This window comes from Protopterus annectens, chromosome 6.part0, assembly GCF_019279795.1.
Source record: "Protopterus annectens isolate FY-2018-M chromosome 6.part0, PAN1.0, whole genome shotgun sequence".
Classification (NCBI taxonomy): domain Eukaryota; kingdom Metazoa; phylum Chordata; order Ceratodontiformes; family Protopteridae; genus Protopterus; species Protopterus annectens.
Genome location: NC_056737.1, coordinates 239,613,119 through 239,640,986, shown reverse-complemented (window position 1 = coordinate 239,640,986; position 27,868 = coordinate 239,613,119).

The following is a 27,868-nucleotide window of genomic DNA, read 5'->3' as shown; positions in this document are numbered from 1 at the left end:
TGCACCTGTCACCCCTGGGATTCAGGTTACTGGCTAAGGGTCTTGCCACCCCTATAGTGCCTTTTTTAGGCAAGTCTCAAAGGATACAACCACCACCATAACAGGTACAAGTATGCAAAATCTGAAAGTAATGCTACTAAATGCTAGAAGTCTAAACCTCAAAATGCACTTTCTGGAGGCACTCCTAAAAATTGAGAACATTGATATCTGTGCAGTAACTGAGACCTGATTCAAGGCTCCAGAGAGCACCCCTGCAATACCAGGCTACAACTCTTGCCACACTTTTCGGCCACCAAACCAGGACCGAAACACTAAAGGTGGAGGAGTGTCCATATTCACCAAGAATATTCACACCTCCAGGCTAGTTGCCCAACACAATGCATCTGAAATTCTCCAGGTACATCTAACATTAGGTAAGACTGCAATCCAAATTGTAGCTTGCTACAGATCCCTCACCATGCCCCAAGATTCTCACTTCACCTTTCTAAACATACTACAAAATATTAAGATACAACCAGACACCCTAATTCTGGGTGATTTCAACTACCCTGCCATTAACTGGGAAATCTAATCGTGTACCAACACCGTTGCCCAACGGTTCTTGGAATTTATAAATTCCAACACCCTGGATCAACTAATCCATAGTCCCACCAGGGGCTCCAATGTCCTGGAATTGGTCATTACCAACATGGGAAATCAGTACTCCACACCAGTGGTCACCCCCTCGTTGGTTAGGTCTGACCATAATCACCTTTGACATCCACTTCCCACCCTCACCCCCCAGTAAAGAAACATCCATAAAAAGTCTCCAAGGCCAACTTCATGCTACTCAAGTCAGAAGTGACAAACTTCATGACATCCGTGCAGATGGGAACTGAAATTTTGACTGCTGAATCCTACACTAAAGCACTGTACGAGCACATCCACTCATGCATGAATCGTGCCATCCCAAATAGAACCAAGATGCTCTCCTCCAAAAAAAGGAAGCCAATCTGGTGATCCTTTGTCATAAACAAGCTATATAACAGAAGGAATAAACTGTTGCAGAAAAGAGGAAAATCCCAGGGTGCAAAAAACTCCCTTACCAGCTTCAGTAAGAAGCTGAGATCCCTCCTAAAATCCTCCAAATCTAGTTACGAAAATAAATTTGCCAAAGATCCCAAAGCAACCACAAGGCATTTTATAGCTATGTCAAGAGTCTTAATGGCAGTGCTCAGATCTGCTCTGAGCTACAACAAAATGGCATTAAATATACTGATCGCAAGGACAATGCCAATATCCTGGCAGATTGATTCAGTGCCAACTTCACCCCCCCTCTCACCCCCTAAAGGACCTATCTCAATACTGAAAGATTGCCAAATTTTGGTAATCACGGCCACACAGTTAAAAACTGCATTCTCCAAAGCTAAGAATACAGCATCCATGGGACCAGATGACATCCCGGGCTGTGTTAATACATGAACCACAAAATGAACTGGCAGCCCACCTAAGTGTCATGTTTAATCATAGCCTCACCTCAGGCTTCATGCCCACTGAGTGGCGCACAGCTACAGTTATCCCACTCCACAAGGGGGCAATCCATCTTGGATCCTGGGAACTACCATCCCATCTGTCTGACAAGTCTGATTTGCAAGGCCATGGAAGGTATTATCATGGAACTTATAAACCGAGACATTGGTAACCTTCAAACACTGGACACCGCCCAGTTTGGGACAGTGATAGGCCAATTGTGTCTCCTGAACCTGATTTACTTCTTCGAATCAGTCTCCAGAGCCATGGACGATGGTAAGGCAATCCACACAGCCTATCTGGACCTCCCCAAGGCCTTTGACACCATCCCCCACTCTGGAATCATAGATAAACTTACTAAGCTGGGTATAAATCCCTACATCACTCGATGGGTTGCCAACTGGCTTACTGACAGAACCCACACTGTAAAAGTAGCCAACTCCAAAGCCAGCAACAGACAAGTGGAGTAACTCAGGGCTCAGTCCTGGGACTGCTCTTGTTTGGCATCTACTTCTCTGAAGTACATGCCAACATTAAAGGACTCTGGCTAACAAAGTTTGCAGATGACTGCAAACTGGGAGCCATTATTGAATCCCCAAATTATGTCTATTCTACAAAAGGGCCTTACAGAAACAGATGCTTAGTGCCAGAGCCATGGGCTCAAGCTCAATGCCAAGAAGTGTGTAGTTATCCCCTTTGGGAAAAACCTTGTACCCATGAATTACCACATAGGTGGCAGTACACTAAACATTGAAAGTGTGGTAAGAGACTTAGGAACACAGGTGGACAGTGGTCTCACCTTTGATAACCACATTGCCACAACAGTCAGGAAATCTTTCTACGTGGCACACCTCATTACTAAGGTCTTTTCATCCAGAAAAAAGGAGGTCATTGTCCCACTGTACTCATCCCTTATTAGACCTGTCATAGAGTACAATGCCCCATTTGATATGTACCTCACAAGACATCTGCAACAACTGGAAAGGCCACAGAAACACCTCACTAAAAGAATCACAGGCCTAAAGCAGATGCCTTATGCTGACCTACTTAAAAAACTCCAGCTTTACTCTGTCGCATAGTCTGCTCAGAGGCGATCTTTGCTTAACATACAAGGCCATGTCAAACCCAGAGCTGTTGGACATGCTACCCTTAAAGAATTCCCAATCCATCAGAGTCACATGCTCCAGGGACCTAAACCTTGTCATCACAATGAACAAAACATGCTGGAAGGATGGGTTCCTGACCCAGTGACCCCCCCCCCCATACACTGGAATAGACTTGCCCATACATGTCAAGTAGAGAGCTTCCTTGGCCCTCTTCAAAAGGAACCTTGACGACTGGATGAGAGAGAGGAAATTTATGCCAGGGATCATGGATCATGTCAGTCGCCTTGCTAGATAGGGGTCCAGGGAAGAAATAGCCAGGGAATTGGTATGGCTAGGTTTGTATAGGCCCTAGGGCTGATAGTCTAGTACCAACCTATGATCTTGGGAGAAGTGTGTCTTATCTCCCACGTCTCTGTTTTGTGGATGGATGCTGCAAGAAGCATACAATAAACGGTAAGTCATAAAGATGAGCAGGCGTAACCTTGCCTCGTCTCCCATATTCATTTTGAATTTTTTCATTAAATCCTGCATTCCTTATGTAGTCTGTCTGTCCAATTCGACTGTTGGGTCTTTGGGCCATGCTTCATATCCAAGCTGGCAGAACAAGTGCTCCGGCCTCAAAATCCTTAAAATGTTTCCTTCCATGATGCACCTGTGGGTGAAGCCATACCAGATCTTGTTAACCTCCACAGTGATTGGCCACAGGCCTGGTAAACCAATTGCTCCATATCTAGTTCATTTTTTTGTTATACCTTTATATATAATGTCAATGATAAAAAAAAAAGCTGTTTCTCCACTGAACTCACTACCCAACAAAATAACCCCAAATTGTTCTGGAACTCTGTTTCCTCCCTCCTAAATCCTGGTACTCAACACAACCTCTCCCTATCTCCTGACAAAGACCCTCAAGAAATTGCCCAAGCCTTCAATTCTCATTTTATTGATACTATCCAAAAACGTGTTAATTATTTCTCTCTACAAACTAACAAAAGTATAATTGGAAACATAAACGACAATACACTCTCTAATCACCCCCCCCCCCACCACATCAATTGCAATTCCAACAAAAACCCATCCACTTCTATATTTACATTACAACCAGTACCCTAGTTTGTAAACTGCTCTCAAAACTAAAACCATGCTCCCCCTCTCCTGATGGCCTCCCAGCTGAATACTTAAAAATTGCAGCAGATTCTATAGCTCTTCCAATTGGCATTCTCTTTAACAGATCAATCTCTGAATCATATGTCCCACAACTGTGGAAAAACTCAATTATTACATCCCTTCACAAAAGCAGTAACACCAGTGATCTATCTGACTACCGGCTCATCTGCATACTTTCACCGCTATCTAAAACTTTAGAAAAGTGTATTAATTCTCAATTGCTAAAACATCTCACAGACAATAACCTACTCGCACCCACCCAACATGGTTTTCGGCCAGCACACAGCACAACAGCAGCCATACTGTCATTTACCAACACTGTATACAAAGCTCTTGATGCAGGCCTACTAACATCGATCCTACTAGACATATCAAAAGCTAAGTGTCCCACTCAAAACTACTTTTACAACTTGAGACTGTAAACTGCTCACCATACACGCACTAACCTGGTTCCATAACTATCTACATAACAGAAAATCTGTTAGATGGCAAAGTAAGCAATCTGATTACCTACTCAACAACACAGGTGTTCCCCAAGGGTCTGTTCTTATTTCCCCACCTGTTTCTTGTCCTCTTAAAAGATTCTGTGGTTTCCCACCCCTACCGCCTATTCTGTTAGTCAATTCCATTAGTCCAAAATAGTCTGTATGAAAGAATACTTTTGGAGACCAAGAGAATAATTAGGCCCTTAAATCTACTGCCTTTGCTCCCTCCTCCTCCTTTTGTCCTTCCTGCTTTTAATGACCTCTTCCCACCTTCCTGATGTGATTTTCTACTCCAATGTCACGTCCTCCACTTCTTTTCTAGTCTCATTTGAAAATGGCTATAGATTCTGTAGCCATCAGCTATGTTCCTTCCCCTCCATACCACAGATGTTTTTGGTAGAATTCCTTTGAATATCTTTAAGCAGTTTAATGGGACATTGTGTTGAATACCTTAGCCAGGTTGAGGTAAGGATTGTTCACCATTTTGCCCTCATCCATAGTTTTCATGACATTTTCCAAGAAATGCACTAGGATAAGTAAGCATGACCTGCCTTTCACAAAAGTCTTTGACAAAACAAACTGGGTAGGATCCAGTGTCTGTAGGTTTACTATGTCATTGTTTATCAGATGCATGATTCTTTCCATGGCCTTGCATATGAAACTAGACAGACGTATGGATCTATAGATGTTCTTTGTGTTTCACTGTTGCAGTGCTAACTTGTGGAATTTCCCGCTGTGGAAGCCTTTGGCCAGCCTGACTACCAGAGAATATCTCCCCTCCTCCAGAAGCCAGCGGACTCCCTATCTGATGTCCGTAAATTTGGGTATGAAGGGAACTGGCTGGCACCATGATCTCAGTTCTTGCTCTCTGAGCCTGAAGCAGAGTGCTAGTTATTGTGTCAGTTGTCCACACCACAGAAAGATGTCTAAAGTTAAATACCCTGTTGGGGCAACTTTTCATGTGCTTTTTGACTAATCTCAGAGAAAGTTAAGTGTCTCAAGTGTGGAAAACCAATATCACACCAGGACATTTATTCTTTTGAATGACTTGTTTGTGGCCGGAACATAATGCTCATAGCTGTCAGTTTTGTGGTCACTTTAATAGCAAAACTATCAAGCGTAGGGCGTTGATTCTAGCTAAACATTTTGGTGAGTTAGGGCATTCTCATACCATGTCATCCAATGGTAGAACTGAAGTAGATCTCCCTAGGTGGAAAAAGGAAAAGCGCTTCAGATTTAGGATCTTGGACAGTACTTGCTCGCCATTGGCCAGTACTCCTAGGCTTGTGATTGTCAAAGAAGGTGAGGCACCTTTGCAGCTCCCTTTGACAACTGACGTGGTGGCACAGGCCTATATTGAGACTGGTTCAGAGTCGGATATGCCTCCAAATCCCTCTTCTTCCTTACAAGCCAAAGGACTTGGCTCATTGGTTGGGTCCATGGCTACTGCTCGGGCTCAAGCTTCTGAGGACTGCTCTAAAGCCAATGACAGCTGTTCTCATAATCAGGAAATTAACTCAGCCAACCTCTCACTGGAGTCAGTGTTTGTCCAGGTACCAGTGGCGTAGCAGGGGGTGGGGGCGAGAAGGGCAGTCAGGTGGTGCTATGGTGGCTTTCCATTTGGCGGAGTTGCACACCATGATGTATGCACGTATGCACATATGCAGCAGCAGGCCATCTGGCAGCCCCTTTAACTGTTGTGCATTCGCACACCTAGATGCAGAACAGTGCAGGAAAAATGACATTGGGAACTCTGGGACGAGAAGAAGAATATAAAGGGCAGGTACTTAAGTAAGTCTGATGTAGCATCACTTAACATTGTGGTAGTGGTTCATATCCCAATGAATCCTTATAGAAAATGTCCAGCATTTCTGTAATTGAGAATTAATATTTCTCATCCCATCTTAACGGATTGGTTTCTGTAAGGTGATCAAGACCAGGGGTGGCTCGTCCTATTGGTCTGCAGCTCTCCCACCTAGAAAAAAAAAAAACAAGAAAAACAATCCTTGAAACAAAAAATCTATTCAGACTGCCTTTATCGGAAGTCCGAATGCAGAGAAACCGGTACCCAGCAACCTGTGCTGTAGAATACCCAGAAATCTATGCAGTTGAACAGAGGAGCTCCGGACTGCTTCCCTTGCAGTCAGAGCCAATGAGGAGTGAGCTGAGAGCTCTCTCGCAGCTCTTGCGGGGATTTCGCTGCGCGGGCGTCATGTAGAGCGATCGGCTGGATGGATTATGTGGCTTCCCTGCAGGTTGGTCGCTGGCTTCAGAAGGTAGGTGCAGACATGGTTGGATGGTCGCTGGCTTCAGAAGGGTGTGTGTGTGTGTATGTGTGTGTGTGCGCGTGTGTGTGTTAGGATGTGCGCTCACGTGTTGTCTGTGTGTGTGTTAGGATGTGCGCTCACGTGTTGTGTCTGTGTGTGTGGATAGTATGTGTAAATAAATGTCATTAATACTATTTCTGCCGTGATGATCACTGGACAAAATATTGCTTGTCAAAGCTTAATTTAAAAAAATACATTCATGACATATGAAAATGGTAGAACAAAGAAAGGCAGTTCATGCCTTTGACAGAAGCTTGTAATAAAACGTTGCAGTGTGTTGCACTCCATTTAGAGAACTGGCCTATTTTTCGCAGACCTGAAACAAGTGAATTGTGTTATTGACAAAAATTTGACTTTGGCTGTTTTTCCGCTGCCATTATTGTAATTTGCTGTGATGACCTCAATGTAAAAAATGCAATGTGTCATTTTTTTTTTAGAACTGCATGAGCATAGTGGAGGAAGTAATGGGAAGTGGGTTCATTCTAAGCAAAGTATTATGCCTTAGTGTAGGTCATGACCTTAAAAGTTGCATTGGATTTATGCTGTCGATGCAGGATTGCTAACTTGTTAGCAAGGAAACTTTGGTTTAATATTCACTCATCAGTTGGAAGAGATAAAAGGTGATACTATGCATCAGTCTTAACATTCGGTCTCCCAGACATGGAAAAATGCCTTTCAAAGTGTGAAACAGGCTTGCTTAATATGAAACATCTAAACAACTTTAGTATGTTTAAAGCATCTTTAAAATGCATTGTTTTATATTTAGCAAATATGTTGCTAATAGAATGATGACTCAATATTATTTACTGTTGTCTAGTTGTCCTAAGTGTGCATCACGGTAAAGTATGTGAAAACTGGAGCAACTATTCATTGCCTTTTACTCACTTACTTATACTTCTTGTGTGTGTATGTACACATGCACATGACTGTGTGTGTGTAAAATGCCCCAGAGAACAGATGGTGGTGGGTAGAGATACTCAAGCTTGAACCCTGTACCTTGTATGCAGGTGTTAAGGACCTGAATTCCCTACCCACCACCATTTCTAAACAAAAAAATTGCAGATTTTTGCCTCATATTTGATCTGATCTGTTCCTCATAATGTCTGTGGTTTCTAAATATTGCAATGCTTGATATTTGATGGTGCACTGGTGACACTGTTGCTTTAGTGCTGCAGGTTCTTGGGTTTGATTCTTGGCTAGGGTGCCTTCTGTGTGGAGTCTGCATCTTCTCCCTGTGTTTGTGCGGGTTTGCTTTTGTGTCCTCCCATGTTATAAAGACATGTCTGCATTATTTCTTCCTGGGCCTCTGCTGAAAAAACTAATTAACAAATGTTAAATAAAATTGTCAGGCATTTGAATTTCAGACTTCAGGTTTCTGAATGTTTAATTCCTTACATATTTGATGGTGCAGTTGTAGCATTGTTGCCTCACAGCTATAGGTTTTATGGTTTGATTCTTGGCTGGGGTGCCTTCGGTGTGGAGTCTGCATTTCATTCCTGTGTTTGTGTGGATTTGCTCTGGTGTCCTGCCATTTTACAAAGGCATGTGTCTGCAGTATTTCTCCCTGGGCCTCTGCTGAAAATTGTTTTTGTTCCGTCAGAGGTAAAATTGACAGGCATTTGAATTTCAGACTTCATATTCTTCAGAAATTACATAGTAACACAACCTTTTACATAGTAACACAACCTTTTATTCTAGCAATTTTCTACGTTTATAAGATGAATATTTGAAATTTGTCCTTATTTTTTGGACTGTATTACCCCATTATTGGCTTTGTCCAGGTTTTTTGTGCTAAGGTTGACAACTATGACAAGAACTGAATTCAATGAATATATCTGAGGGCTGTATTCCCTCATTACTGGGTTTGTCCAGGTGTTTTGTGCTAAGAGGTTGACAGCTATGGTGAGAAGTGAATTCATTAAATGATAGCCATTTAAGTTTCAGTCTTCCTCTCTTTCACAAAGCAGCTGATTTGGCGTAGTGGTAAGTTGCTCTGACTATTTTCACAGGGACCTTGGCAGTAAAATGTATGGTGGTAACACAGCATTTTATTCTAGCAACTTTCCAAGATTATACAAGCAATGTTTAATGTGTCCCTGGTTTTTGGCCTTTTGCCCCCCCCCCTAATAAATTTGGCTTTATCCAGATTTCTTGTGCTGCGAAGTTGAGATGCAGTTGAGTATTGAGTAGATTTTACAAGGAGCTGAGGTCTGTAGGTGAAAAGAAGTTTAGTACTGCTTATGCTAAGTCAGCAATACCACTATGCCAAGTTGTGTACTTGCTTTTGATGCAGAAGATTGTTGGTTCTACTCCCACAAAGGGTGAATGCTGCCGTACTGAAAAAGTCAAGATACTAACTATGAGCCTGTTATCAGTTTGCCATCCATTTCCTATTGCAATATTACTAGCTTATCATTTTTAATGTAATGTAGGCCATTTATTCCTCAGGGGCATCAGACACTTTATTTTTCGATGAAACCATGATATATAAAGGTGTTTGCTAGCAGCGACCTCTTCATTAGTTACAGATTTATTTAATGTGGAATTATTTAGATGACTTTTTTTCTTCTTCAGAGATTGTGCACATTTACTGATAATGGTGGACTGTAGAATTGTGCATATTTACTGATAATGGTGGACTGTAGAAGTTTGAGTAGACTTTTATGATGGAAATGTTCTGCACTGGGCAGTTTTGTCATTATTGGTGCATGCGTTTTGTTTCATTGTTTACTGGAAAAATGTTCAAAACAATAGGAAGGTGTATCAAAGAGCACATGTATGTTTTATATGCAAGGGGCCTATGATTTGAAAACAGCCCAGAATTAATCTTTATCTGCCACTGGTAAAATGTATTTTCTTTGAATGTGGGTTTCAGTGCTGTTTCAATGAATGTGAGTTTCAAGGGCAGAGAAGTTTTAATGCTAAGTTTGTTTAGCAGATGTCTTAGTGTTTGTGCTGTAAAATGCAAAATAAAACTTTCAAATGAAGTCCAAATCATCATAGAAGTAAATCAGTATGCACATTAGTGTTTATGGTAAATGGAGTGAAATAGCCAAGTTAATGGATCATTGGAATGGCTGCACGGGGAGGCTCCATTCGACCATGATTTTGTGAGGGGGAAGGGCAGCAAACGTAGACAGCCCCAGCTGAACTATACCTCCCAACTGTCCAGATTTTCAAAGAATGAATAGATTTTTGCTTCTTATTTTTGGTTTGTTCCTAATAAAATGTGTGGTTTTCTGGCAAATCATTTAGGAATTAAGTCACTAAATAATGCCACACTGAGTTTCAGACTTCATAACCTTCAGAAAAATGCATGCTAAAGTGAGATATGTTGTTCTATCAACTGTCTCAGTTTATACAAGAGCAATTTTTAGTACTGTTTATATGTTCCCCCAATATATTTGGCCTTGTCCAGATTTATTGCATTAACAGGTTGAGAGGTACATGCAAATAAATTGCTTTATAGAATTAGACATATCCAAACCTCTCAACTGTCTCTGATTTTGGCTCAAATAATAATCCCTCTGCAAAATAGCAATTTTGGAAGAAAACATGGAGGGTTTACAATTAAGAAATAACTGTAATAATTAGAGTTCTATATTACTTTTATTTCAGAAATGCATGTAGATTATTTTATTTTGTCAGCTGCTCAAGTTAGCAGTACTAATATTAAAGTGTCAATTCTTTGACAGGTTCCCAGCTGTATTGTGTGGCTATTTTATATTTTTACATCACATTTTTGGTCCATTTTTCATAAAATTGTGGGGTTTTTTGGCAAATTAGTGACAAATCATTAAAGACTGAAGTTAGAAAATAATGACAGACATTTGAGTTTCAGATTTCATACCATTCAGAAAATTCATACTAATGCAAGACCTATTCTATTATCTTTCTAAGTTTATAAGAGCAATATTTTAAAAATTGTCCTTATTTTTGGGCCTTTGTCCCACTTCTTTGTATGGCTTTGTCCAGATTTCTTGCTCTGAGGTTGAGAGGTATGACAAATGTGTCAGGGTCATCAGAGTCAGCCAGAGACATTTCAAATTGACATACTTGTTGCACCCCACTCCTCCATGTAGTGACTCTGGATGTGTTGAAGCAAGGCAAGGAGTAGTTATACAGTGTAGATGTGCTTATCCCCCCCCCATCCAAGGTAGACACAAGTACTAGAGTGGCTTTTCATCTGTCCTTGATTTTTACAGAATGGTCTGGTTTCTGTCATATTTTTTGTGCTGTTGATTTATGCTTATTACTCAAAGTGCCTGTTGCTCTGTGTTTAAGTATCAATACTTTAATGACCATCAGGTAAGCTTGGCTGAGATTGTAAGATGCAAGTAAGCTTTAATAAGCATACTGTTAAAGAACTGCCAACATTGAAAGCCTTTCTGTTGTTACCATGTAGAGAATACTTAACTAGATAATGTATAAGCCTTGGGTATTGAAATGCGTATGACAGTATTTGTAATAAAGGACAGGATTACATTATTTTAAGAAGCTCATTACACTTGGAGACTTCCAGTCATCTCTGCAGGCTTTACCCGTAAACTAAACAGAATGCCAATCGTGTGGTCCATAACCTGTACAGTAATCCTTTTTAAGCAATGTATCTTGAGCTTATTTCTTGTTTGCTTTTCATTTTTTACTTTGATCTTGTTTTCCCCATGAAACAAGTAGATAGTTATCAGGCAGCAGGTCTTTTCTTGGATAAGGAACATGTTTACAAGTGGGGGCATCAGAGATTTCTACTTTCAGCATGTTACTTTAATAAAGCTGAATATAAATTATAATTAGAACTGCAGTGCAAGAAGTGGTTTGAGTTGAGTGCTGCTTGTTTTTCTTGTACTTGATTTTGACTGGCATTCCATTAATGTATTTAAAAAAGTAATTTATTTTTTCATGCCTCACAACCTTTTTGTTTCCATCTAGATATTAAGCTGTCATGCAGCCAATGCATTGAAATATTTTTATTCTTCTACACTTCATTTTGTCTTGATTGGACTCTCATAATGACGGTTTGGCACACACGGCAGTGTATTTAGTTAGTTTTTGTGGTTTTGAGCATAGCCCCTCCCCTTTCTAGTTGGCTGCACCCCTTCCCATTGACCCCACCCATTCAGCTCCTGCAGCCCCCCTTTGATTTGAAGTCACCAGCCGCCACTGATCAAGACAGCAGTTTTTGTTAGATTAGTAGCAATATAATGTCATAGGCTGAAGTGTGAACATGCAAATCTAGCAGGTCGTTTCGGAACAAATGTCTAACAGACAAGCTCAGTCTCACTTGATTTATAATGAAATTGCTTCTCACTTATGGATGAAAAACACACTTTACATATTCTTTTCAATGCATGTCTTAACTTAAAGTCCATCATTTAGTATGTTCTGTACTGTGCTGGGTCTTTCAAGCTCTGTAATCAACCAGATCCACATTACACGGAGGTGGATATATGTGTATGGATATTATTGAGGTTTGTACAAGCATCAGCTGCCTGTCTCCACCCCTTAAAATGAAGTTTTGAACACCTTTACTTTACTTCTCTGTATGTCCTACCAGTCTCACAAGGCCTCATTTCCAAATGTCTCTTAGCTATGTTTGATCTCCTTTAAAAATCCTGCAACACCTTAGATACTACTCAGATTTAAGCAAATCTGTTCCCCTCCTCTGTTTCCTCAATGAGACACTCAAAAAGGATTTTAGCTTACTAGTATCTCCTTTCAGCAGTAATTGACTGCTCTCTATGCCAGGTTGCAAAACAACCATATCAAACTTTAAGCATCTGTTTCCCATCTGGTTGGTGCTTTTTCATGCTGTATGGCTCCCATGGCCAGTATTAGGAAATTCATCTTTTCCAGAATCTGCTCTATTTCTCTTTCATCCTTCACCAAAAACATTCAGATTTCGGTATTAGAGGCAGAATATTGTCATCTACATTGTGTGCAACTATTTCATAAAAGCTATGCCCACATTATACTCTTTCCACGTCAGACATGGGAAGGCAAGCTATGTCGGCAACAATGCCCTTATTCACTTATGTTTACTTAACTGGAGACTTTTGATTTAACCTTTGCAGGTATATCAGAACTGTAGACCACAACAGGAGATCAGCAGTGCTTACAGATGAAACAATAGATAATAAGACTGCACAAGGTGTGGCTGCATTTACAAACAGATTGCAGTTATGTTTTACTATTTAACCAAATGACCAAGAATTTAAAGAGGTCTATGGAGATCAGGACCTAATCAAGAAAAGGATGCTAAGTGATTTATTTTAATCAGCATAGGACTGCATAGAAAGATGCACATTTTACTGAAGGGGTTGCGTGGGTGAATGTTTCATTTTAGTGCTTGTACATACTAGAAAGTGTTACTGAAGGGGTCACTTGGGCAGATATTTCATTCTGGTCCTTGTGCATACCTCAACATTTTACTGAAGGGGTTGCGTGGGTGAATGTTTCACTTTGATGCTTGTGCAATACCGTACCTGGACATTTTACTGAAAGGGTCTCTTTGGGAAATGTTTCATTTTGGTGCTTGTGTATACCTGGACATACAAATGAAGATCTTCCTTGGGGAAATAGTTCATTGTCTGTCAGGGAAGTGCTTGTGCATACATGGTCAGACTGCTGAAGTGACCACTGGGCAAAATAATCTGTGTCATTTTAGTGTTTGTGCATACAGAATACAAATTAATGAAGGGGTTACTGGGAAAAATAATTCATTAGTGTGTCAGGGAAATACTTTTGCATAATTGGGCAAACAGGTTTGTGGATTGCAACTCTGATATCAAAGGAGGGGCATCCCTTTTAAGAATGGATGCGAGTAGTGCCATTTTCACTTTTTGTATAACTATGATGTGTATTATGTTTTATTTTGTGAGTGGGGGGGTGGCAAACTCAGTCAGCCTCAGGCGGCACAACCTCTAGCTATGCCACTGCCAGGTACTAGTGTGGAGGTAGGACTTAGACCAAAACCTAAGGCCACTCATAAAAAAGCTACGTCCACCTTACCCCAAAAAGACTAATTGAGGGTGACTGAGAATTTGACGTCCTTTTTCCTTGGTTAGATCCAGATGCCTCCCTCCCCTGAAACATTCCCTGGTGGATGCCCCACCACAGGAATTTTCTGATTTTTTTTTTTTTACTTGGAATAGTTTGATCATGATGAATCCACCTTTGAAGAGGGTGCATCTATTACTTCCTATGGGGATTCTGACTTTGGGGATAACCTTGCATCAGCCTTTCCCTGTGAGGATATTTCCTTTGGGGAAACACTGCATACCCAAGAGGGAGGACTTCAAATAAGAAGTTCAGGACTATCTACAATCCAAGAAGAGGATTAGGGAATATCTTAATCTCCCTGAGCATAAACCCCTTGTCATACCCCCAGTCTTAGAGGTGGTAGACATTGTCTCTAGATTCTTCTTTGCAGTCTCTCTACCCCCTGCCCCTTGAAATCCTAGCAGATTTTATACGATTCTAGATTCTCACAAGCACCTTTTTAAAACCGTATGGCAAATCCTGAAGTGGTGACTAGTCCTAAAGCAACAAAAGCTCTACCAAAAAATCCTTTGCCTACAAACAAGGAAAGCAGAGCCTTATGCAGTTTCGGAAAGAAAGCCTACACCTCTTCTACATTTGACATATGGGCTTTGAATTGCCAGTTTCGTATGGTGAAGTAACAGGAAACTATTTTTGACCACATGAAACCAACTGATGGAGATTGAAAATAAGGCCATCTGAGGAATTACTGGATTTATGCAATTCCTGCTCTCAGGTGGCTAAGCACTTTCTGCATTGCAGCTATGATGCCTTTGAAGCCTCCAGCAAGGCAGGAACCACAGGGTCTGTCATTAGAAGACATGCTTGGCTGAGGTAGCAGTCCCTCCCTGAACATGTTAAATCCAGTCTTCCGGATGCCCTCTTAGACAAAGATTTTCTTTTAGCCCTAAGGCTGAAGCTATCCTTAAGGCCAAGACCATTCAAACTGTCAAGGACTTCCTTCAGGTCCATCCACCTCTTTTCAGCCAGAATTACCCTACCAAACATTTGTTCTGTCCAGCCCCCCCCCCCCCCACCAGTGTAAGCCTAAGCCAAGGCAACCTTATAGGGAAAGGAGCCAAAGACAACACCAGTGGCCTAGACAGCAGCAAACAGACCCCAATAGGCCGGCAGGATCACATCCCTGGGGACCTAGCAGGAAACGGTCATTACTCTTGCATAGCACTCCCTTTCCTCTTCCCTACGCACCCCCAGGCTGGGGGGAGACTGTCACTATTCTACCAGAACTTGACTCATTACCAGTGATCTTTCTGTGCTAAACATCATTCAAAGAGGTTAAAAACTTGAGTTCAAACAACCCTTGAATCACTCAGGCTTCCCAGACATTCCTCCAAACCAAAAGACAAAGGCCTAAATCCAACTAGAACTTCTGTACACTCAATGCTCTGTGGAGCCTGTACCAAAATCTTTATATGGTAAAAGGTTTTTCCTCCAGACTTTTCCTTGTTCCCAGAAAAGAAGGATCCTATCAAGGCTCAACCAATTCTTACAAGTCCCAAAATTCAAAATGCTAACTCTTCAAAAACTGCTGCCCATTATTTCTCCCAATGCCTTCATGGTAACCTTAGATCTAATAGATGCATACCTCCATATACACCTAGAGAAATCACACAAAAGGTTCTTGCACTTCAGAGCAAGTATCAGTTGCTCTGCCCTTTTGCTTGTCTATTGTTCCCAGGCTCTTCACAGAATGCCTGGCCCCAGTGATAGCCTTCTGCAGGACAAAGGGAATTCAGATGTATCCTTATTTAGATGATTGCCTTATTCAGGCAGTAAGCCTAGAAAAACTGAAAGCAGAGCTGCTTTATACCCAAAACGTACTAACCTTAGTGGAGTTCACCATCAATACACAAAAATATCAAACAAACCACACAAACAGGATTATGTTTCTGGGAGCCTTACCGGACTTCAGCTCTTCAGAAGGCTTTCCTCCCTCCAGACAAGGTTACCTTTCTAATGCAAAACAACCAGCTACTGACCCACACAAATGTATTAACTTGTCTAGGTTACCTTCGTAACCTTGTACTTCAAAAAGTTTTGATCAGGAAATACCTTACAGCCAGAAAGCATCTGACGACCCAAGGATACATGGCCTCTTGCATTCTTATGATCCCTCTGGCCAGACTACATATGAGAAAACTGCAGTGGTATCTCAAAAATGTGTGGTGCCAACATTTAACAGTCTCTGTCCTTCAGAATAAATCTGCTTTCTTGCCTCAGGAAGGAGTTTGCCAGATGTGCCCAAGCCTACTCCCTCAGTCTAGGCCTTTCCTTCAGGTTCATTCCTCAGGACCAAACTCTGACAGATGCATCGGAAATAGCCTTGGGGTGCCCAATTCAACAACTTCCAGACTCAAGACAGATGGAACTCTTAAGTTAAAAAACTGCCTTTCTTAAAAGGGTGGCCACTAAGGATTTTGGAAGCAGCTACTTGGTCCTCTGTGCTTACCCTTACCAAATATTACCATCTTCCTAACTTTTCCAAGTGCAGAGTAGGATTTGCCACTGCCATTCTGCAGGGCATCCTTGCCTCTCCATAATCTTTCCATCCTCCCTCCTTTTCAGCTCTGGGAATCATCCCACCAGTCAGGACTGCAACAGTGAAACTGGAAGAAAATAGTACAGTTGTGTACACTTACCATAAATGTAGATGTCAGTGTATTTACTTTAGCAGTATTCTTTCCCTCCCTCCTTCCCCTCTGACATATGAGATAGGCTAAAACATTCCCCTTCTCAGTCAGGGTGGTCCCTTCCTCTCACACTTATTCTGGAATCCGGGGTCCCCACCCCTGACCTAAAGGACATACCGGGGGGGTTCCTACTTGTTGGCTGCAAGAATGTACTGAGGTCGTGGTGCCAGTGGACTCCCTTTATACCTAAATTTAGTGACATTGGATAGGGCATCTGCCATCTGGAGGAGGAAAAATATTCTCTGGTAGTCAGGCCAGCCAAGGGCTTCCACAGTGGTAAATCCCACATGTCAGGACTGCAACAGTGAATACACTCAAACAGCTACATTTATGGCAAGTACACACAACTGTACTTTACCCAGGTCTGTGGAAGGTCACCCCTTGTGTAGAGGGGATAACTGTTGCAGTATTCCATTTGTTAGGCATGAAGCCTATCTGTAGGCTGTGGTCAAATAGAGATTCTAGCATGCCTGACAGATTGTTTCATGCCATTCAGTAATCATCCTGGGATATTATCAGGGCCCATTGAAGCAGTGTTCTTGGACTTACTGCAGTGAGGACCTGCACCCTAGTTGGTGGAGAAATGGAGATCATTTCCTGATTGATGACTGGGAGAAATGGAGTGTTTAAAGTTGAAGCTAAATTTAATTGGCCATCAGATTTGCTGTATCTTCTGGTTCTGTATAGGAGGTTGCATTCAGCATTAGTTCAGCACATTGCTGGATGTTCCCTTTAAAGTTGTGAACATAACTGAAGAAAGCATTATAATTGTACATAGCTTGGGAGGCAATTTTTATCTCAAAATTTGCATTGGTGGACTTGACTAGTCCCCTCAGTTGCTTGTTCAGATTGACGAGGCCATTTTTTTTTATCTTGCTGGGCAATGACTTTCCTGTTTTTGGACATGATTTTTCTTCTGTTATACAACCTATTTATTTCGGAAACTCATCAGTGTGGTTTGTGTTTGGCAGTTGTCCTGTGTTTATTTTGGGTAGCACAGCTGTTTACATGACTGTCAGGAACTTCTATGAAGAATTCTACACAGGCAACTATGATGCCCTTCCATATCACTGTTGCGGTATCCTTTATATAATGGATTCCAGGTAACCTGACATCTGGCCAGTATATAGATATCACATGTCACATGTATGGTCCCAGCACAAAGTGTAAGTCATAAAGGTGATGTTCGGACATACATACCTCAGAGCTTCTCTGCTTTCAGTATGAACACTATGGTTGATCAGTCTGAATGCTCTTTTTTTTCTGTGCTGGTTAGAGTCATGTTTAAGTCTCCCATTGGAGTTTCTTCTTATCTATTTTTTTCTTTTATTTTTATTAGTTTACATGTCATTCAAAAAGGGAAAATGTCAGTGCGGAAGGCAGATTCTCTGTAAAGATCAGTATGAGTAGTGTTCCTTCTGTTGGGGGTGCTTCTCACAATGATATGCGTTATTCTATCTGCCAAGCATTTGTTCCTAAGTCCCTACATTAGTCTTCTCTCCTCCTTATTGATTTACCAGGAGAGCCAACATCTAAAATAGTTGGTGCAAGGTGCTGTGGTGGAATCTTCCCATCTCTAAGTCAGCCACATGCCAACAAAAAGGCCAAAAAAACTCAGGTCTGATTTGGCTGCTGTCCCTCCTCCCTGGACGTCTCTCTTGAGGCTGGTGAAAGCTCAGATGATTGCCTTGGTGTTGTCTCTGATGCCTTTTCTGTGAACCTGTCAGAGGCTGGCATGGATCCAACTTCTCGCACATCCTCAGAGGTTCTGCAAATATTTGCTCCAGATGTTGAGGGGGAACCTTGGCTGAATATTTCTAAGGGACCGAGGGGAATACCACAGATCCTAGTTCTGGATGAATTTCCTACTATGTTGGTTAAGTGTAGGCAAGGGTTTGAACCTTCTAGGGTTTTTAAGGCAGACATCCTTCAAAAATAAAAGCAAGCACGTTTCCCCTGCTGCTAAATATCCCCAGCATGAATAGAAGGATTTTACCCGGGGGTTGTTTTAATGCCTTAATGGCTTTAAAGCCTCCCCAATGAGTTTCTGTGCTTGTTCCTTGGTCCACTTCTCCCATAAGAGGCCCAGAGAGTAGGAATCCTATGACGAGGATTTGGATTCTGGGGAATAATCTTTGGCATATTCCTCTCAAACTTATTTTTCCTTCGATTATGGATATGAGGAGGAAGATTTTATTAGTCAAGACTGCCTTGGAAGAACTCTCCTCTAGAGACACTATTTTGCACATGATGGAATATTTCAAATGGGACTGTTCTCAGGTTTCTGATATTCAAAATCGGTATTATGAACTCCTTCAGATAGTGTCTCCTAAGGCCTCTGCTTTACCTCCAATCTTGGCTGCCCTTCTACATAACTTTTTAGCAGCCTCTATGAACCCTGATTGTCAACCTCCAGCCCCTAAGAAACCTGATAGATTTTACAAGGTGTCTGATGAATGCAAGTTCTTGTACAAGTGTCCTGCTGATCCTTCTATAATGTCTGTTTCATCTGACAAATCTTCTGAACTTTTGCCATCTACTAAACTACTTCCTTCAGACAAGGACCATAGAGCTATGGAGCATTTAGGCAAAAAGGTAGTTATTGCTGCCACCCTGGCTTTTCAGGCTATTAATTACCAGACTTGTATGACCAGGTATGTTTAGCCCTTTCTCAAGCTTCACATGCAATCTCTGACCTCTCTGATTCAGAAGGGAAGGTCTCAGCACTTTTTCTACTGGGTTCTACCTCTCATGTAGCTCACCACTCTTAAATGTAGTTATGATGCAGTTGATTCCTCTTTTAGGGCTGCTGCCTTCGGTTTTGTTTTGAGATCTTACTTGTGGCTTCATCTCCAGACCTTACCTGTTGATATTAAGGCTAATTTGTTGGATGCTTCTCTTGATAACTTTTTTGTTTCTGCTGACTTGGTTAAGTTCATCTAGGATAAAGGCAAGGCTTTGCATGAATTGAAATATATTTTTGTCTCTCTTATCCCTAAGTTCCCAAGGAATTATCAATACAGTTCTGCTTTTGTAAGCAGTCAGCCTCACCCTCCTCCGAAGGGTAAGGAGGGTTCTAAGCATGTACTTCCTGCTATGTCTACTTAGAATCCTACTTCTCAGAAGCCTCCTTTCCAAGAAAAAAATGGTTCTATCTGACAATTTGCTCCCTCTTTCCTTGGATCAGTTTCCCTTATCCCTTTGTCTTTCCCTGTTTTTTCAAAATTGGTTAAGGGTCACTCAAGACTCAAGTTCTGTCCATCATCTATCAGGGATACTTCATGTATGGAAATACCTTCCTCCTTTTCTGGGCATCCCTCAACCTCCTCAAAAACAGCTTCCTTTCTTTCCAGAACTGCTTCAGCGTCTTATAGCTTAGGGCACCATTCAAGTTGTGCCCCTGCCCAGGAAGGGAAAGGGTTTTATTCCAGGATGTTTCTGGTTCCTAGGAAGGAAGGAAGGCACCTGGCAACATATTCTGGATCTTTCTTAGCTCATCACCTTTCTGAATGTCCCTTCTTTCAGGTGTCGTCCCTTTAAAGTGTATTCCCTCTTCTTCTTCCCCAGGCTTTCTTAGTATCCCTGGACCTCAAGGATGCTTATCTTCACATTCCCATTCATCCCATTTTCAGGAAGTTTTTACATTTCTCTGTTTCTCTCTTGCATTTTCAGTTCTCTCCTTTGCCTTTTGTCCTTTCTACTGCTCCAAAGGTATTCACCAAATGCCTTACTCCTGTCATTGCCTTTTGCAGAATGAGAGGGGTTCAAATATTTCCTAACCTGACTGACCTGCTCATTCAGGCTTCACTCCACAAGGTCTTGCTTCAGCACCTCCAGTTTACAGTTTGTTTCTCTATATAAAGCCTGGGGTTTGACATAAACTTTCAGAAATCAGTCATGGATCCTTCTCAGAATCACGTTTTTCCCAGATGCAGGATCCAGACTACTACCATTCTGGCATCCTTGCCGCCACCCAAGGCTCTCTCTAATCACTTTTTTTCAGTCTCTTCTTCTTCTTCTGACCAGTCATAGCCATGGATTTTTTCAGGTTATTAGGGTTCATGGCCTTTACCATTCCTATGCTGCATCTAGCCAGACTATATTAGAAAACTACAACGGTGCCTAAAGTCAATCTGGCTTCAACACGGTCATCCACTGGATTTTCTAGTTCTTTGCCTTCAATGCCTCAAACTCTCAAGCTTCAGTGGTGGATTCATCAGTTTTCTCTTAGCCCAAAATTTCCTTTTCAACCCTTAGTCCCATCTCAGGAACCTTTTTCAGATGCCTTGGACAGGGGGTGGGGAGCTTCCTTTGGTTCTCCCAAGGTTCAGTGTCTCTGGCTTTCTCATCAGAGGTCAGATCGCATCAACATAAAAGAGATGAGAGCTCTTCTTTTAGCTGTTCAGATTCTTCATTCGCCTTTTCTCTCAGGGCCTCTCAAAATCTTCACAAACAGTAGCACAGTGATGTGGTACATCAAAAAGCAAGCAGGAACACAGTCCTACCTTCTTTGCAAACTTGCTGTTCAGGTCTTGGATCAAGCTGTTCAGTATCAAGTGTCTCTTCAGGCTATCTACATTCTTTCTGAGAAAAATATAGTGGCAGACTCTTTGAGCAGGTCCAGTGCACAGGGTCAGGAATGGGTGCTTCACTGAGAAGTTTTTCTGGACATTGTCCATCAGAGGGACACTCCACAGGTAGATCTTTTTTGCCTCTCCTTTGAACAGACAACTTCCTCATTTTTTTGTGCCAGAATCTCAAGTCTTCTAGCTTGGAAGGCAGATACCCTATCTTTTCCTTTGAAGGAGAAGTTTCTCTATGCATTCTCTCCCATTCCTGATTCTGAGGGTCCTGCTCAAGATCAAGGAAGAGTCCCCTAAAACCTTGCTGGTGACTCCCTTTTGGCCCAAACAGAATTGGTTCTCTCTTCTTCACCTACCCAGGATAATTATCACAAGTTATATCACAGGGTGGACCTTCTCACACAAGACAAAGGGTCCCTGGTCCATCCTCACTTGTCCTGTCTTCAACTGACACTGTGGGTGATAGCATAGCCTTCTGTTAAAGCTCACCTTTCACCTGTTTCTGCTCGTCTGCCATTGACTCCTCCTCTTGCCTCTAGGTTTGAAGTCAATTTCTTAGTTTTCCTTCATATCAGGCCTCTCAGGAACCCTATTCCACCCTCCTGAGACCTCAGTTTTGTTCTTGAGAAATTGACTCGGGCTCCTTTTGATTTTGCAGCTTCAGTTTCCTTGCGGTATTGTACTTGGAAGACTATTCTTTTTGGCCTTACTTCAGCTATGATAGTCTCTGAACTCCATGCTCTTATGGCTGTTCCTCCTTTTTTGTTTTTCAGACAGACGGTGCCTCTTCATACTAATCCTTCTTTTATGCCCAGGGTGGTTAATGACTTGTCTCTTAATCAGTCTGTTAATTTGCCCTCTTTTCCTTCTCCACAGTCTGCTAGTGAGAACATCCTTCACAGTTTGGATTTGCACACACAGCTTTGATATTATTTGGATAATACTAAGGCCATTCACAAATCTGAGAAACTTTGTTTCCTTTCATCCCAAGTCTCTAGGTGTGGCTGTTTCTAAACAAACCATATCCTCCTAGATCTCCAAGGCCATTTATTTTATTATTCATTTCATGGTAAATGTTCTACTTCTTACTAAAGATTTTGGTTCTTCTGGTGTTTTCTTTAAAGGATTAGATACCAATTCCATCCTTGAGGCTGCTACTGGAACGTCTGTCCATACCTTCACTAAGCATTGCAAGTTGGATATTGTTTTCAGACCCTTGCCAGAGCTCTCCTGCATGGGTTTCTAGAGGGCTCCTCTCTGCCTTCCTCTTTCCAAATTTCCTCTTGATATGCAAAGAATACTGCAACAGTGATATGGAAGAGCATAGTACAGTTGTAAAAAATCGTACCATAACAATAGATGTCCTTCTGTTCACTGTTGCAGTATTTGCACCCTCCGTCCTCCACTTCTGTTCTGCCTTATTCCTTCCATCTTCGTAGTCTGGAATTATTTTTCTTTTTATCTTTCTGGATGGACATGCTCCTCCTAGTTCCTAGGCATATTTGTTTGTCCTGGGAGTTTTCAGTTCTGAGGTATATGCATCCGTAAGTCACCTTTATGCAGGCTAGTATCAACATGACCAGTGTAATGACAGCCTAATCCACTAGGGTTTGGAACTAGGGCTGTCTTTTTGGAATATGTCCACTGTGGCTATTCATGCTGTAGGACATGCACATGGATGCATAACTTTACCAAGGAATACAGTTGGGCCTCCAGCCCACAAACAGCACCTTTCAATAGGGCTGACCTTCAGCACACTCTATGCTCAGTTCTATCTTCTGCATTTAAGGCACCTTTTGCTCATTTAGGGGTTAGGGAACATTGCTCAGTACTTTACCCAAGTGTTACACTCACTACAGCAGGAGTTGAAGTAAAATGTAATAGATATGTAAAATTCACTGCATCAGAGGATCTTGACAAAGCCATCTTCAGTGGGTACATTATTCCCATCCTCTATCCATCCCTGTTCAAGATGTTCCAGTTCTTTTTCCATAACAGCATGGCATCCTACAGATTCTAGCAGATTAATATTGTAAGTAGTATGGATACAAAACTGGGAATTCTACTCAAGGATCAAAAGTAACATAGAGGTGGGTGTTGTCGAGTTTTTTTTTATGACAAAAAACATTTGTTTAAGATCAAACTTACTCAGTGAACTGAAAAAAATACTAAATTCAACAGAAGTGCCCCAAATTTTATAAGTTGAATTTTCTAACAAATTTTCATCAAGAGCAAATGGCTACTTATTGGAGTCAGCAAAATAGAAAACTGCATTTTTGTTGATATGACATTTCAGTCCATTATTAGTTAGTCATAATTTTAAGTTATCTAGATAGCCTCATGTACAAAGGTTATGATGATTACTGCTTTGCAGTCCACAAATTTTGAAACCCAAGTTGTATACACTACTAACATCAGGCAAAAAAAATAAAAAATGATAAGAGGCCCCTCATCTGATATATGGGTGTAGGACACTGGAGGGAATGTACACCTACAGTTACACCTATTTATACAACACCATTGGATCAACACACACACATGGTAGACAGGAGTGTGAGACTGACAATTCCCAGGTAGGAGAATCTTTTTCCCAATGACTGTGTAGTTTTCGAGTTAGTATATATAATTAGCAGGGGTTGAGGTGGGGGGGGGTGCAGAGGACCATGCCCCCCTGCAAAAACATGTAGTTGGTTTGCTCCATTTCGAGGTAATCCATGCTCAAAACCTGTCAACGTTTGTAGTTTCAGTGTTTTCATGTTGGGATAGGTGCACAGCCAATCCTGTGCCCTACACACACAAACATACACTCCCTACTATTTTACATTTCACGTAGTTTCCCCACACATACGTGTTCCTAATATATTGTCTATTTGTCTCTATTGTTTTTTATCTTTTGTGTTCTTTATGAAGATTTTTAATTAAAACAGCAGTTTTTCATTTGATTTACATGTGCAGCATGTGTTAAGCCACACTTTGAGCAGCACTTGCCTTTTATAGTTACCTTGGTATTGAACTGTTGCAGTAACATGTCATGTCTGCATTGAAACCTATCCTTGGATCTCTGAAAATTACCCTTCATTACCTCTGTCTTTTCAAGGACTCCCTTCAGCTGTTTTCTGCGGTCTGTTAAAAAAAAAAAAAAAAAAAAAAAAAAACTTTCCGGTCACTTGCAGTTCCTATCCACATGTTGTCATTGTGGGTTTGCTCCCCGAAGATGTCCAAAAGGTTTCCAGATGAAATTCCATTCATGTTTTTTTTGGATATGTGATATATGTTTCAACTGCTCATAAGTGAAAAAAAAATCAGGAAACTCCTGAATTAACACAATTCTTCCATTCAGAAGCAGCTAATTTATATGGGGAAGACTATGCAGAGGCAAAAGGACATCATTTAATGTGTAGCCTCTTACCACCTTCCAGTTGACAAAAACTACATCAAGCACCTCAGTTTCTTCCTCTTTCTGATATTAAAGATAATCATATCTGGGAAAATTGTGTTCATCTGCCACAGCAGCCTTCTAAAGCATAACTCAGAATTATGCTGGTATGTGTCCCTTCAAAGCCCCCCCCCCCCTTGCAAACTAAGACCATTGCTTCTCAAGTAAGATGTTACTTTTGTATTCACACCTATAATATTAATGTGCCACAAATTCAGTTTAATTTGCAGCTTATCCTTTAGGCAGTAAGCCTTATAGTCTACATTTCAGTGAAAGTCTTCCTCTGAAGATAAAGATGAAGGCAGTGCTACTCAAATTAATCACATCTATCCACAAAAGAGTGTAATGGCTCCATATCCAGTACAGTTTGCTGCCATAAACCTTTTTGTCAATAATCAAAGACACTGCTTACTAACTTCAATTTTCTCTTCTAGAGCTATTCCACTGTCACAGCTGAGGAGCTTGTAACTGTAAAATTTGTGAAAGAAACAAGAATAACATTGTCGTTTGCCCAGCTGATGGTGGTGGTACTGTTCCGCAACAGCCAGCTGATGTCACCTTTTACACTCTCCTAAGAAGTTCCTGTTGCTTACTTTCAGATAAATTACCACCATTTTACCACCCCTTTGCCAGGAGAGATCTTCCAGTAATAACTACAAGAGTGATTGTCTAGCATCTACAAGCATGTAGGATTTACCTCCCTCCAAAAATCCATAATCAACTAAGTTTGCCCTTTTGTGCCTGCTTGGTCATATCCCACATCTCCTATTTCAGCTTTTCTGGATGGCCTGTTGAAAACACTTGTAGAATCTGTATCTTGTATTCAGGATGCTAACTATGTTCTTAAACTGTTTGATAGTTTGACTCATTAACTCCCATTGACTTCTTGGATATCAGGTCACTGTAGCGCAAGTGGTTCTTCAGGTAGCATGCTTACATTTGATGTTGGGAGTTCAATGGATTGTGGATTCTATTCCCACACCAGCTATTCGATTATTTTTCTCATTTTTTAATTTCTCCAAGTCTTCTGGGTTTCTAATACCATGACGGGAATGGACCCCATTCCTAAGTCAAAGTACGATTAAAGTTCATGAAATTAGTAATGTTTCAGTCTTTGATGTCAACCAAAAGTACTCTTTGGAGCACCCGCGATGTACCCAGTAATGACTCCTTCTGCAATTCATATAGAGTTACATGAATTGGTAACATATCTAAATACGATTGTAGATTTTTTATAAGACCCATTGCTCCTACAACTATTGGAACTGTGCAGGTATCTTTCTTTGACATTGCTTTCATTTCTGCCTGCAGATCCTGATATTTTATGATTTTGTGTCTGTCTCTACACAAGACACTGTAGTCACTGGGTGTGCCAATTTCAATGATCAATGCTACTCGTCTTCTTTTCTTGAAGCACTATATCCGGTTTTCTAGCATCTGTCTTTTGAACTTTTGGTAATGGGTGGTCCCACGTGATATAAACATCATTCTCTATGATGCTTTGGGGCTCATGTTTCCAGCATTTTCCAGCCACTTCAATACCTTAATGTTTGCACAATCCCCAGTGCACCAATCTTGCCATATTAATATGCCTTTCAGTATACAGTCCTTCTGCCATTAGTATGCCGCAACCTGCAACAAGGTGTGTGACTGTTTCCAATTCTGTTTTACAAAACCTACATTTATCTGTTTTTCCCACATGTTCAATGGACTTTGTAAACCAATGTGTACATAGCCCACTGTCTTGGGCTGCCAATATTAACTTTTCATCTCTTGGTTTGAATTCTCCAGTTTTGATACTGTAGTGCAGCATAAGGGGAGTTGCTGCATTTCTGAGTGCACCACCCTTTGAATGACATGCTGTACTGAGGTCCCTTCTGCCTGACATGGTGGTAGCTCAGGTGGATGTTAAAAGATACCATGATACTTATAGAAAAGAGTAGGGGAACTTCCCTAGCATTCTGTCTAAATTTTCCTTAGTCACTGTGAACCCCACCTCAAATATCCCTTAAAAAGTGGCCACTTGTCTAGTGAGACCCAGTCAGAAAAATATAAATAAATGGGTAAAATTCAGTTTTGCTGCTGTATTACTGTTGTATTCTGATATTGCAGCAAAAATGGATCAATACATTAAATAAAAACAATGCATAGTGTAATTTCCCACAGTAATGGGCTAAAGCCCCTGCAGTCATACTTGAATAAATGGTACACTTCATCCCACTACACACAAACAAATGCCAAAACTTGTTCTCAGACTAAATATGTTTTGCCTTCAATAACAGTTTTTTAGCAGGTCAGTGGAGTCACCATGAGCTCCAAGATGGTCACCAGCTTTGTCAACATTATTTACAGAATGGATAAAATACTTTTTTTTTTTCTTTCATTCACACGTGCAGTGCCAGAACTTTACAAGTGCTGTGTAAATGAATGTGTCAATCCCACATCTTTTCTGGGGAAAGTCTCCATTCCTTCTTGGATGTATTTACTAAGGCTCATCCTTCCCTGCAATAAACTGTCATGCTGTCCTCCCCCACTCAGGCTTTTAGGTTATTAAATTATCAGTTTTGATGCTTGTTTAGTGATATAATTTCATTATAAACTGACTGATTATCACATTTCTCTTCTCTGTGGCTCTCACTACCCCTAGGTAAGTAAAGAATAGATTACCATAGTCCTAAATTCATTGATCCTGCAGGTTGTGCAGTGAAGATGATTTTGAAAACACAAGTATGTCTGCATTGCACAGTGGACAGAACACTTTGAGTCAGCAACAGATCACACAACTTTTACCAGCAAGGATACTGACATACAGCAAAATGCATTCAATTCATGTTTCCCTCCAAGCCTTTCTCTGTTGGAGGGAAGCCTTCTAGCTTATCAGTGGGAGTGGTAAGCACTAGGTAGCCTATCTACCACAAGAGTGGTTTCTGGCCCAGAAATTGTAGTTTATTGGCCATTTGGGCAATTATTCCATTTCTTTCAACTTTCTGGTTTAAAAGCTCATGTTTGCGCTTGCTTCCCACCTTTCCTGTAACTAGTCTGGTCCAGATACAGATTTGCTGTATCCAGGACTGTTTGTAAGCTTCTGAGTCCCCCAAGCCTTTCCGTGTTGGAGGGAAGCATTCTAGCTTATCAGTGGGAGTGGTAAGCACTAGGTAGCCTATCTACCACAAGATCCAAGTACAGATTCTTAGTTTTAGCACTTGAATTTGCTTATTTGTGCTCAGCACTTGTTCAGAACTTGTTAGCACTAAATAAGCTACAAATTACTACAGCACTCAACTTTCCTCTTTACCTAGAGGAAAACAGTTTTTGTACTTACTTTCCTCACTTGCTTAGAGATAAACAGCTCTTATACTCACTTTCCTCACTTGTCTAGAGGAAAGTAGTTTTTTATTCAGGCATGTCCAAGGGTCAGCTCCTAGTGTTTTATCCTGTCTATCTGATGAATCTGGGCATCTTGGGGCAATGTAGCAATTGCCTCATGTACACAGACAACCCTTTCCTCC